At 40.8% G+C, this 14,267-nt stretch overlaps 1 long non-coding RNA gene across 1 annotated transcript in view; it reads left to right on the top strand.

Annotated features, from left to right (window-relative positions):
- The window catches only part of LOC122901855, a 58,949-nt gene extending 45,195 nt beyond the window's left edge, over positions 1 to 13,754 (top strand). The window contains exon 3 of the long non-coding RNA XR_006383691.1: positions 13,482 to 13,754. This is a non-coding gene — a long non-coding RNA (uncharacterized LOC122901855). The remainder of the gene's footprint in view (positions 1 to 13,481) is intronic.
- The last annotated feature ends 513 nt before the right edge of the window (positions 13,755 to 14,267 follow it).

Genomic DNA, 14,267 nt, shown 5'->3' with positions numbered 1-14,267 from the left:
TCTTTGTAGAATGTTAGTATTATTGTTAATGAGGTACTACCTGGTTATACTGGTTGATGTTTTCAAACAAAGTATCTTTCTAAAAATAGAAATAAATTGCCCCCTGATAATACAGTCATTCAGATAGGAGAGCTAATGAAAAGTCAGCAGGAGTGGCATCACACCCTTCAAAGATCTCCAGGAACCCGAAGATGGTGCTTGTGAGACCGAGACCTTTTTTGGCTGCTGTTACCTCTCAGGTTGTGAAACAAGCTATTCACTTAAAGTGCTCTGCTTTTCTTATGCTCTGGCTTCTTTGCCTAAAATGGACTTTACTGACCTATGTCAACCATGTAGCATCGGGGGTAACATAAGATGAGACAGATGCACAAAGAAGAAAAAGGATAACGTGAGATGACAGCACTTTGGTCACTGAGGTTCTGCAAAACAGGATGTTCTTTCCACACCACCTCTTCCTCTCATTCACTGGGGATGATGAGTTAAGTACTTTGGGGGTTGGCAACTTATCATCCCAGAAGAAACTTGGCATGTCCATGAACCAGAACCTGTATATGTGTTGAGCTTGCTTTTCCTTCTTTTTTTTTTTTTTTTAAATAAACCATGGGTTTACTTAAAAGACCTTGAAAGAACTAACTATGTGAGAAGGAAAACTTAAAATTACTATAAGACCTATTAGTATAAAGTTTCTTTTTAAGAGCTGTAATTGTTAAGGAATCTTAAATAGCACATGGGAAGAAATCATAAAGATGTAGCAATGATAAATCAAAAGATATTGGTATCCAAGAGTCTCAGGTAAGGCATACTTCAATATTCAGTCAACACTTGACCTTCATGCAGCCAAAAAACATTTGCTAAGTGGCTATTATTTACAAGGTACTATGGAAGCCCTATGACATACACTAATATGAAGTAGTCTGTAGTGTCTATAGTTTAGTGGTGGAGACAAACATTTTAAAAATGAATAATTTTATTTTATAATATTGCAACGTGCAGTAACTTTGTTGGGCATCAGATTATAGCACCACTAAGGAAGGGTACATAATCTTTCTTGGGAAGTATCAGAGGAGAATTCTTGGCAGATATAACATGAGATCTGAGCTTTAAAGTTTGATTAGGAGATAGCCACAGACTCTCTCAGTCAAATAAATAAAAAAGAATTTTAAAAAAGAAGGATTTTAAATGTATCGTGTGATGAAGAGTTGAAGAGATTTATGCAGAGAACAATGAGAGTCACATTTTCATTTTATTTTTTTATATTGGGTTTTTATTTTAATTCCCATATAATTAACATACAGTATTATATTAGTTTCAAGTGTACAATATAGTGATTCCACAATGTCATACATCACCCAGTGCTCATTACAAGTTACTCCTTAATCCCTATCACCTATTTTACCCATCCCTCCCCTACCCCTTCCCCTCTGGTAACCATCAGATAGATCCTCCAGATTGTATTGTAGTGAATGGATTAGAGAGGAAGAGGAAACAATTAGAAAGCTGTTGAATCGGTTCAAATAAGAGATGATAAAGACTAGAACTAGATCATGATAGTAGGAATGAAGAAAGGGAAGTTATTTAAGAAGCACTTGGAGACCAATCTAGCCAGTCTGGACAACTAATAGGTAAGGGGTGCAAAGTAAACTTCTGGATTTTTAATTTGGGTTTTTGGCATTTTAGTACAGACACTAAAAGAAGGAGAATAAAGGAAGGGGCCAATGGAAAAGGAAAGACAAAAATTCTGTTTGAGAGGCCAGTAAACGGTGTAGGTGACAGTGACCAAGAGGAAACTGGATATGGAAATCTACAACTTGAGAGCTGAGACTGGATATCTATGTGGGGGTCATTAGCAAATAGCTATCAGTTCAATCAGATGGGCAGTTTGACTCAGGCGAAACATCTAGTATGAGAAGCGCAGAATATGGAGGACATAACTCAGGACTATGGCAACACTGGTGTGAGTGGAAGAGGAAGTGCCAGGAAGAGGATAGCCATAATGACACAAGCAGCTAGATGGATATAGTTTGATGGCTTTTATAGAAAAGGAGAGCTTCAAGAAGTAAAGAATGAGCCACAGCATCAAATGTGGCAAAGGCATAGCATGGTAAGACTGAAAGCTTCCATTGGATTTAGCAGTTGGTAAGATTTGGTGACCATGAGGAAAGCTGAGAAATCCATGGGAAGGAAGCAAGTAGAGAAAATCTTCTTTGGAGAAGGGTAAATCAGTGATGGTAGTCTAGGAAAACTTGGGGAAAGTGTCTGTTTGCCTCCCGGTTATAAAAACTGGGATTCACTGGAGCACACTCAGAGGTCGAGAGGAACATGGAAAGATCTATTTTCTTTCACAGGTAAGATTCAAAGACATTATAGATTTAAAAAATCTGAAAGCATTTTAAAAACTCATTTAAAACCATAATTCCTTTCTCCCTAAATCTTTCATCTATATGCCTAGTGGCCTTCAATTTGGACTGATTATGCTTTTCCTGACTTTTTCAGCCAATATTTTGGCTGGCACCACTAATAAGCAATGAATGCAAGCAACATAATGGAGAAGGAAATGGAAGGGGGGATAACAAGGCCCTGAAAAATTCAGACTGGAAAATCACCTTCTGAAGGGGTCCTGGTTGGCTGGTCAGACCCTGAGTAAGGCCAAGTTGGCTGTGCTTCTTTGAAATATATCCAAACTACAATCTCAAATGCTAAACACTGCAGGATCCTAAAAAGTCATGCCATAAAGTATGGGCTTGGTCCACTTAAAGGGTTATTATTATCCAGAGAGAGGCCATAGTCTCTGTAAGTGGTAGCCTGAAAGCTTATTTAATTGTCTTATTTCCCAGCAGAAGATGACATCTAACAATTACTGTTTGGCTGCATACCTTTGAATGTCATCCCTTCTCTGTGAACACCCAGGGGTGGTGAAATCCAGGGCATTGTGACAACACCCCTGGGTGTGTTGTACTGACTTTGGCTAGACCCGTAGCTCTGCCCAGTTTCAGGTGGCACACTCCTTTTGATTATTAACCATGAAGAGAATACCAATGCAAAATCAGCCCAGAAAATAAAATGTAGTTTTGCTGCTTTGGGACATAGCCTTGAAGTAGAAAATCTTTACTGGGTATATTTTTATAAGCTGCCTTAAATTCTTTTGGGGAAAAAGTAAAATATCCATAAACTTGAAAAATCTCAATAATGCTCAGCTGTGGCTTCAGAAATCATTCCATAACAAATTCAGTGACAAAATGCAAAGAGTATAATTCTCAAGAGAATCTATAACATAAGGCTGGAAGTGTTGCTGTCCTAGTGGTTTCTAGAAATAAGTGGTAGCACTCAGATCTCTGCTTTGTTTTTGAAAAGTAGTTCTAAAATTTAAGGATTCTAGGCAGAGTGGTGAAGATGAATTTAAATCAAGGAAGACACACACGAAATGCATACTTGTGAGTATCAACATATCACCAAGGGACCTCCTTGTAGTTCCGTTACCTGTCCAAACTATCCAGGTTTAAGAGGGAATTTCACTGTTTGGCCTGGCCTCCTTCCTAACATGACCCCCGCTAAGTCCTCTCGACTACTGTCCAGATGTCCTACATAACCTGAAATTAACCAGGATTTCTAGGAAATCACAATCTACATATAAATCAACAAATTCTCTTTACTCAAAGCTGTCAAGGTGACTGAGAAAAACCTCCAGGTGAACCCCCTGGAAAACATTCGAGTTGCTTCCTAAACTCTGGTAATATGACTAAGTTGAGATGGAAGCTACATCTTCTTGCTGTTCTGAGCCACTACTTTCATAGCTGACAGTGGTAGCGGAGGTCCAGAAGAGTGCAATGAAATATTGGGCACTTGTTAAAGGTTTCAAAAGCTCATTCATTCCTGGGGATTTAATCTTCACTGTTTCAAAATTCTGGGAGGATGCTCTAGTTTCTTGTGCTTAGTTTTGGAGCTACTTTGTTAAAAACCACAGCTATTAAAACACTGAGTTTCATAAGGAGTCACATTTGTTTTTGTTCATAGCCCAGGGGAAAAAAAATCAATAAACAATAACTAAGAAGAGGTAATTAAACAAAAACTGTATTTGTCTAAATATTGACAAAATAAGAAACAGAAACATTGGTTTCTTCAGACCTCACATATCCCTTTCCTAGAAAACTATAAAATATGTCCAAGATAAAAGATTTAACTAACATTTATAACACTGAAGATTAAGTTTTACATATGATCAAGAATGTTAGAAACAAACTACCTTCTCCAATACTGAAATAGTAAGTTTTTGGAAATCAGGAGACATTTTTCTCGGTTTCCAGAATCTAATTACATTGTTTGGTACATAGTGGATGTTAAAGTAAAACATTTTTAAATTATAAAATTGAAATAGATACACTCTTGCCTAAAGTCAGAGAGAATTAGAAAACAAAGGACCATTCTTCTTAGAGGTTTTCTTTGGGAAGGTGAGAATATTTTCTTGATGGTCCTTTCTTTGAAGTGGAGGAAAGAATAAATCTTCAACTGATTACCTGGAAAAAAACAACTTCATATTTAAAAAAAAAAATCTGAATTTGGGATTCCTAACTTTTTTTTTTTAAGATTTTACTTATTTATTTGACAGACAGAGATCACAAGTAGGCAGAGAGGCAGAAGCAGGTCCCCCGCGGAGCAGAGAGCCCAACCGTGAGATCATGACCTGAGCTGAAGGTAGAGGCTTTAACCCACTGAGCCACCCAGGCGCCCCGGGATTCCTAACTTTTATTAAGAAACTATATTGTACTAAATGCATTGCCTATACAAATGTACCAGGGCCTACAGCCTATGTGTTAAAAATTAATAGGCCATATGGCACATGTGCATGCGCGCGCACGCGCGCACACAGATACACACACACACACACATAGCTATGGCATGTTAAAGACTTGCCAAATCATTCTAATCCGTTATCTGCTCCCACTCTGGTGAACACCCATGTCCTTTCTCTTCTCCAAGCTACTAGCCCATCCGTATTCTATTATTTCAGTGACATCTCTCCTCCTACCCCAAAGCCCTCAAATCTAAGTCATTATATAATATCGAAAGATTCAACAAGTATAGGAGAGAATATGTAATTGACTGAATATATGGCTGTTGCTTTTCTTTAGCACTCAGAGCAAACTGAATAACACAAAAGAAAGAAACTTCTGGTCTCTGTTCACACTATTATTTCTAAATATGTGAAATTTCACTATGGTGCCAAACCATGTAATGACTAACCAATGAGGAGCCAATAAAACATGACAGACGCTATGGGATTAGGGAGCAGCAAAAGTCTGAGCACTTGTTTGGATGTGTCTGTCTCATGGTGGCCTTTGGCTGTCAACCACCTATGCCTATTAGTAGAGACCAGCATAGATACAACACTGTAGATTTCTTTTTAAAGAATGTATTATTTGAGAAATATTACTATATTCTTCCATATTGAAACATAAAAGGAGCTGCGAGAATAAAAGCTGAGATTTTCAGTTGTTCCCTTCAACACTCTATTTAATACTTGTGTAAAAGCGGTTTTTAATACAAGAGGCCTGTTGATGGCTTGAAGAAATAGGATGCCTGCACCAACCTTCTAATTGTCTGTTTGAAATAAGAGACTTTGATTTTGAGCACAAAAACTTCACTCTATTTAGAGGGGTAAGAAAACCTACTGGTTTGAAAAACCAGTTAGGAAGGTATTTTTTATGTTGCTGCCTAGAAATGAATAGTAGAGGGGAAGCTGTAGAGTATGATAATGACATTCTGTTTTTTGCCTTCTCATAGAACTTAACTCAAGTTATCAACTTTATTAGTTCTTAATTTTATCTCCTGATTACAGATATTTATGTCTTTTTCCTCTGCTAAACCACCTAGAGATCAACTAGAATAGCCATTTGAAAAGGTGTCATGATAGATCTTTATGGACATAAAACATACGGCCCATTTCTAAGAGCCTTCTCTTCTTCCTTCTTCTGGGTGGGCCTGGCTTCATCTGAAATAGCAGGAGAGGAATTAGTTATAAAGGCAACATAAAAACACTTTCATTCTTGACCTTCCCCATTAAATTGTGACTCATTCGCCAAGTGTGATATTGTTGCTTCCTCTGAAAGTTTAGTGTCAGATGCAGACTGTTCCCTTAGGTAGCAGATCCAGTATCTTGGACAACATGATTATATAAATAGTATAATTATGACACATTTTATGTGCGTAAAATTATTCACACAAGCTCTGATAGTAGTATTAGCTATGATTGGAAGACTATGACTAACTCTGTTTTTAAAATATTTTGTGGTAAATCTTAGCTTTTTTTTTTTTAAATTAAGGGAAAGAGATGAAAAATGGGTTGAGTTTGAGAAAAAAATGAACAGAATTATAACCTATGAAACCCTTTGGAAGGTACAACACTTTAAGTCATAACACTCAAATACATACATCTGGCTAGATTCAAATATTAACTCCCTTCTCCCCCCCCTTATTATCTATGGCCTTAATTCTTCCTACTTCCATTTCCTCCTCTCTAAAATGGGATAATAATAGTACCCGACCTCAGAGTTGTAAGAATTGAGAGAACACTTGGCAGTTTAACCATAGCAGTAACTAAAGTCACTTAACAGATGAGATTTCATTTTATGTTTATGGTGCCGTGTTTAATGAGCACATAGCAAGTGCTCCTTCATTATTGTAGATGAGAGGACCAATGTGGTTTTTTAGAAGTACTGTACTGTGTTTTGTAACTTCCTTAACTGTTATTTTAGTCTCACCTTGGATGTGAAGGGATAGGGGGCAGAAGCCAGTGAAGAGGAAGTAAAAGAACAAAAGGAAAAGTAAGATTAAAAATGCTAAGAAATAAGTCCTCACGAAAGGTCTAGATAAATCCTGAACCTCAGGGGAATCCCAGAAGAGGGCCGGACCTTAACAGCCTTGTAAATGAACTCTTCCTTTCACCCTGATGCTAAAAGGTAGCCTGCCCTCACCTAGAGAGCGAGGAGAATGCTAGGCCTCCGCCTCTCAAATGGCTGCTCTCCTCACTCGCATACTTGTGAGAGCGCACTTCTCTGGAAAAACCACAACGATTCTCACCCACCTTGGCCTCCGTGGCTCACTGTCCACAAAGCACTTGAAATGCACACAGCACGAGAAATCGCCCTCGCTGTGGCCTTTAGTGCTAGCGGATAAATTAAAGGCCGCCCTTATGCTGGGCAGTATCGTCGGTCCTAAGCCTTTCAGAAGCACTTCCTGTTCATTGCTGTTCATTCATTTCCAATCAGCGTCTGCCAGGCAAAAGCCCCACTCAGGCATGACTTCTTGCGGAGTATTTTCATGAACCATTTGCTGCCCTACCCGAACGCCAGGCCCCCCATCTGACTTCCTACCCTGCATCAAGACTCCGTGCGCCACGCGGCGGCCCCGGCGTTCCCGGGGGGACCCACACCGAGGGCTGCCGGCTCCGCTGCAGGGCCCCACCCCCCAGCCCCTGCGCCTCTCCACCCTGGCACCCGCTCGGCCCCGCACCCCGGGTGGCGCCCCTGCAGGGCAGTCCCCACGACGCCTCCTCTTCACAGAAACTTGGAGTCAAGTAAACAACGAGGACGGATCAAGGTTTCAAAGTGCCGGAGCCTGTCCCAGGCCTGTCCTCCCACGCGGTCGGGGGCTGGGAAACCGAACCTGGCGTCTGGCTTTCCCCGGAGACGCGACGCGCGTGGCCTGCGGTCGCCGGGCTCGCCGCCCCCACGTGACCCGCACGTCAGCCCCGGCCTGGGGCGGCTTTCCCGGCCGAGCCCCGCCTCCTCGGGCCCTTCTGCTGCACCGCCCTGAGCACGCCCGAACCGGCAAGCCGGGCGGCTGGTGCTGGGAAACGGCAGAGGTCACTACTGAGGGGAGCTTGCCTGTCAGGGACGCTGAGCTTTAATAGCTTTCAGGGGGTCTGGCTTTCTAATTCGCCTTTGTCCCTCTGGCTGGAGGGGATAATGCTGTGATTCTTTTCCTTACAATGGCAAGGCCGTGCTTTGCTGGCTTTCCCCTTTTGATCAGCCACAGTCGGTACACACTGAACTTTCTCCTCTGCCCTCCAAGTCTCAAGTTGCCAAAGCGATGTCCGCGAAGTAGTACAGGGGATGCAGTTTTAGCCACCGGAGACCTGGAAAGAGACTTTCATATGCCTACCTCTATGCCAATTTTCCGGACACCCCACCCCCAGACCCTGCTTCCTAAGGGAGAGCCGCCCATCATTTTCTTAAGCTCTTCCATTACTTTAACAAACGACACCCCCTACCTCCCAACCCCACCCTTTTATCAGCTGTCACTCTCCAGGTTAGGAAGCTACTTGTCCGAAGCCAAATTTCTGACTTGAAGTTGTTTGATTTACGATTTTGATTCATAGGCAATAATAATAGTTGAGAAAAGAAGAATCTTAGGAAACTGTCATTTTTTTAATTGTTCAAATTTTTTATTTTGATGCATAGTATGAGAAAGTGTCATTCTTTCAGTTTCCTTTATAGTCTTTCTCCCTGCAAACTTGCCAGTATGTCAGCTTATAAATACCAGGTTAAATCCTTGCTTGCCTGAAAAAAGCTTCTAATCCACTTCATGATCTTCTGAAAGGACATACTGAGACCCTAATCCCTGAGGGCCCTCAACATTGTTCTTCACTCCAGACACCAATCTTTGAGTGCACAGCCAAACAGGGGGAAAGAGGGGAAACCTGCCTTACCCACATTAGGCAAACAAGGTATTGTGGTAGCGCTTCTTCTTCTTTTTTTTTTTTCTTCTTCTTGATCCTTTGCGTAATTGCAGTACTCTTCTGATTCACTTTGCCAGTCCAGACTTGGCTACTAGCCCTGTAAATTGTTTTCATATAAATCTGGAAGTCAAGAGGGAAAGCCTTTAGCCTAAAACTCAACTTAATTCCTGTTGGACCAAAAGAGGACTTTGTAAAGACAAATAAAATGTGCGCCTATCACTTTAATATCCGATTCCTAAAGAAAAGTTTGGTTTACTGTCCTCCCAGTTGATTCAGAAGGAAGCCTTAACATTCTCTTTCAAGGTCATGGCTGTGTTGTCCTCTTGCGGGAGTTACAAAATAGACTGGAGTCGGGGCAGGTGGTGAAAGATGAGGGGAACAAAGCTTCATTACTGTTTCCTAGTGGGCCCGTGCCCACCAACTGGAGGTCAAGAGAGTACAGAGAAGCAAAACTCACCTCCACCAGGGAATGGATGGAGGCAGGGGAGAGAGGTTCACCGTAGCAGAGTGGTGTATGTGTTGGCTGAGGAACACACACTCTGTTGTCTGTTAGTGATTGCTCAATTTGTTTACATGGTAACTCATTTATGCTGCTGTTCTTTGTTCTTTCCTGAAGATAAACTATCCAGCAGAGCAAATCTTTGTTCCTTATGAGCTCATCTGCTCCTGCAGTCTGCGCCACACCTGTAATTATAATTATGGCCTAGTGCTTGGGGTGCTGTAATCCTTTCTAGTGAAACCAATTGTGAGTTCACCACCAGAGTTACTTAGCGAAGAGAGAATGCTTGGATTGATCGAACCAGCATCATTAGTCCCTTTCATTGCTTATTCTGGCTGCGTTAAGCCTTCTATTAAGATTCAGGTGATTACCATTTTTCAGTAATATAAAGTCATCCTTGCATTTTCAACGGAACTGTGATATGAATCAACTGAAAGTGGGACAATCTGGACAAACATAATGAGACGAGACTTTCTGGGGAAAAAAAAAACAGCTGATACTGAGAAATAAAAGAATTAGTGATATTGCATCTCAGGTATTATATTGATGAAAGAAAGAGAATTCACATAGAATGGTGTTGGTAAATCATCTGTAGGCTGTTTAGACCGTATCTTTCTTATGAGATGGGTATGCGTTTCAACAGTAACAGACTCAGTGTGCAGCCGAATTATTTCCGCAGAAAGAATAGTCCACCATTAAGCAGAAATGGCCTCGTGGTTTGACGAACTCATTGTCCTTCAGATGAAAAAATTTAACACAGAACTTATTTGTTTCAATTATACTGAGACTTAGGGACATGCAGGCCTTGTTCTGAAATAACAGAGTTCCTTTTTTTTTTTTTTTTCTGAAGAGACATTGTTTCTCTTTGGTATAGGGTTTTTTTCCTAGATACTTGATAAGAAAAGGAATTTGTGATTATGAGTGTGTATGCAGTTTGCAGTTATAACCTTTTCTCTCCCTGGCTTTAAAATAGGAGGAGTGGGTTTTTCAAACCATGTAATGCAGATAAGACTGTTTTTCTTCTACAAGGTTTCATTTCTAAAACCTCAGCCCAAATATTATAGCCTTCAATTGGTCTATTGTATTTCAGATAGACAAAGGATTTAGTCAACTGCAGTGGCATTTCAGCCTTTTAATCCTGTTGCAAATTACTGGATGTACCATGGGACTTTTCTCTGGTGTATCAAATAAAATTCAACTTGAGAAAATAGAAGAAACAAAATGGAAACAAATAAGAATGGTCTAGGACAAAGATGATGAATTTGATTTATCAGTAGGCCCGTATTCATCTCAGGAAAAGTGCTTTTGAATACAATGAGTGTGTTGCAAAAATCTATACTCATGGAAAAAAAAAAAAACTGGTTTTTAATAAAGAAGAATCCCAGAATTTTACAATTAGCAATGAATATTGCCTCAGGCAGTGGTTCTCCAAGTGTGGTCCTTGGACAAGCAGCATCAACATCACTTAGGAACTTGTCAGAAATGCACATTCTCAGTGCATTCTAATTCAGAAACGCTGGGGCTGGAGCCCCACATTGCCTATTTTAATAAGCCCTTTGGGTGATTCTATTGCCCACAGGCTTAGATCAGTGTAATAGCCTCCTATCAAACCTGCTCAAGGGTTTGCTTCCCATAAATTATTCTCCACACTGTCTCCAGAATGTTCTTTATGTAATTATGTCAGCCCCCTCCTTAAAACTTTTTCCTTGTTCCCCACTGCTGTTGGATCAGGATATTCATGTTCAAGATTCTCCATCCACTGGTCCCTAATTTGTTCTGTAGTTCCTCTCTCCCCCTTTCCCTTGATCCACTCCACTGTCACCTCCACCTGCCAGGCCACATGCACACACAACCCGTACCTTCACAACTTGCACACCCACAAAGTTCCAGCCTTTCTGAACTCCTTGCAGTTCTGTATGATACTACCGCCTTCTCATTCCCAGTCTTTACATTGTTCCTCCTGAAATACCCTTATCCCTTCTTTCCCACCTGTTCCTTCCCACCTCTCTTTATCTAGAGGACTTGTTCTCAGTCTTCCAGGATTTCTGTTGGTTCTCACTCATCTCCTCTGGAGCACTTTGCTTGCACATTCTCACCCACCCACACTTAGGCTAGATTTCTTTCCTAGTTTTGTTACAGAGCATTGCATATGTTTCCATCTCCACACTTGTCACCTAGAATTACAGACTTACAATCACTTAAGTTTTCTCCCCCTGACTAAACTGTATGTTTCTGGATGGCAGTGACTCTTTCTTAAGTTCTTGATATCCCAACATCCAGGGTTTGGTTCATAATAAGCATTTAATAAATTTGTGTTGATTGAGTGAATGAATGAGTACCGTGGTACTGCAGATGAACAGAATTGGGTCCAGAGAAGAAAAGTTCACAATAGATTGGGACCACAATCTATTTTGTGGGGATTAACACCCTGATCCGCTGTTGCTCAATCCAGTGTCCATACCATGAAATCATACTGTTTTCAGACCAAAGGGAAAAGTTCAGATGGAAAAGGTTCAACTTTAGCATAGTGGTGGTGCTTTTTCTCCCCCCAGCTTTATTGCAGTTTAATCAAAAAATAAAATGTAAGATAGTTAAGTGCATATCGGGGTGATCTGATACATGGTGATAAACATTGTGAAAGGATCCTCCATCTCATGACCACATCTGTCACCTCACATATTTATCTTTTTTGCGTGTGTCAGAACATTTAAGTTCTCAGTGAATTTCAGTTATACGATGCCGTGTTATCAACTATGGTAACTATGTTTCACATTAGATTCTCAGAACTTATACATCTTATAGCTGCAAGTTTCTACTCTTTTATCAATCTTTCCTTCTTTTCCCCACCCCCTGCCTTCACTCCCCGCAGTCCCCTGGCAACTGGGGCTGTTTTTACTCTTTGTTGCGGTGAGTTTGACTTTTCAGAAATTCCACAAAGTAGTGATACCATGCAGTGTTTGTTGTCTGTGGCTGGCTTACTTCACTTAGCATAATGCCCTCTCAGTGGCACTGTAATCTAAGTCTTCTGTTAAGGCCAAAATTTGGGGGATTTAAAAATCCCCTCTCTCTTTTTTCTTTGCAAAGATTAAACACACTATTACCATCGTAGATGTAAAACACCCACAGGATTTTTTTCAGTATGTAAGTGCTATGCATAGGTTTGAGTGTGAGAGAATATGGCAGACTTTTCCAATTCAGATTCAAACACTTCCTGCCTATTGAATCATGTTCAGCTCTTAATCTTACTCTGCACTTTTCAGAATGATCTAAGCATTAAACCTCTCTTGAATTCAATGGGAGCACTATGCCCAGTCAGGCCACATGAACCAGAGTGAGAAAAAGGACTGTCCTACAATGAAGAATGGAGTTTTCAATTGTCCTTAGATGATGACATTAGAGATGTTATTAATGGAGGGATTCAATAAACCAGGCTTGTAAGTATGGATCTCAATTGGCCCTTTTAGACAGAGGCCCTTGTTAGAGATGACACTGTTTCTTTGATTCTCCAAGGACTTCTAAAAGACAGTGCACACTCTGCTTAAGAAGGGTCATGAAATCACTGGCTTTATTAAGATGTTAAAGTGTCAGGAAACATGGGCACTAAGTAATTAAAAAGAATCCGAAACCCTTTCTAACAATGAACAGATGGCCAATTTGATTACAAAATTGTCAAACATTTGTTAACTTACATCTTGATACTGTACTAGGGCAGAGACAGAAATCAGTCAAATACATACTTTTCATTGAGTCTGCATTTCGATATACAGGAATCTGGCTCCAGAACTTACCAGCTGGGAAATATTATGGCACTTCCCAAGCCTCAGTTTCCTGGCCTATGGAATGGAGGTCTGTAAATGTCTATATCTTTCTTAGGATCTGAAGATTGGGTAAGATCATCTCTGTGAAGAGGGAAACTTAGAACCTAGCTCCGTTGGGCTCAGCAAATATAACCTATTAATGTCCAGACCCAGTGCGCCAAATATATCACTGGAGGATATTGGATATCCCTCATGCATATACACACACATATACATATCCTCCCCCACCCTCATTGAAACTCCAGTGGAAGTTCAGAGCAAGGGCTGTAGTTTTCCTCTTGATCCAGGAAGTTCTGAGACATATTTGGGTGACAAATACATCTGAACACCCCTAAAATAGGACAGAATTACTACCAAGCAACATACACTCAGCAAGTGAGAGAAATACAACTGAAAATATTTGTTTTTTTTTCTCTCCTTTCCCCCATAGCCATCAAGAACAGAGCTTGGTCCTCTGTCTCCACACTTCCCTGGTTTTTGAGGTCCTGCACCGTCCTCTGCCACACACCTGTCCCTGCGTGCCGCTCTCGCCAGGTCTGTGTTCCCGGTCTCCATTCCAGGTTCCTGCTTCACTTCTCCTTCTCAGGTTTTACTTTCCATTTCCCTCCTGTTGCACTCTCCACACCCTCCTCTCACTAGCGAGACCTGTAGCGCTTTTTAAGAAAGCTGCATTATATGTACTTCATGTTTTGCATGCATTGAGATGATTTGACTGATTAAATTGTCACTGGTGTGACACCCAGCCAAAGAGGAGCCCAAGAGGGGTGAATTCAACTCTCAGTGGAGTAGGGGACTTTCAAGGGGGCTGGTTGGAACAAAAATAGGAACTTAAAGGCGAGACTGTTGAAGTCTCTGAAATAACATGGGACAACAACAGATTGAAATAGGCTTGTTTATTCTGTCCCAGAATTGGAGAATTTGTGAGTCTTTCTTGCTGCCTGAAGGGAATAGTCTTAATAAAACTAAAAAAGGCATAACATTGTAAACTTAGGCAACAAATTCCCCTGTAAGGTTTTACCAACTGGCAATGAAAATCACTGAAAAAGGGATTGGATGGGCTATGACTGGTAGGGGACATTAAATTAACCTCCTTTGACCAACCTCCATGCTGTTCTCAGGCTCAAATGATAAGTTACCTTTTTTTCAGAGCCACCTTATCGGCTCTGAGAACACAGGGAACCCTGTTTTTCATTTCCTGCATCTCTCTGGAGATGTA

The sequence above is a fragment of the Neovison vison genome, chromosome 3, assembly GCF_020171115.1.
Source record: "Neovison vison isolate M4711 chromosome 3, ASM_NN_V1, whole genome shotgun sequence".
In the NCBI taxonomy this organism is placed as follows: Eukaryota; Metazoa; Chordata; class Mammalia; order Carnivora; family Mustelidae; genus Neogale; species Neogale vison.
The sequence above is the reverse complement of the archived record's forward strand: the minus strand, read 5'-3'. Positions and strand labels throughout refer to the sequence as shown.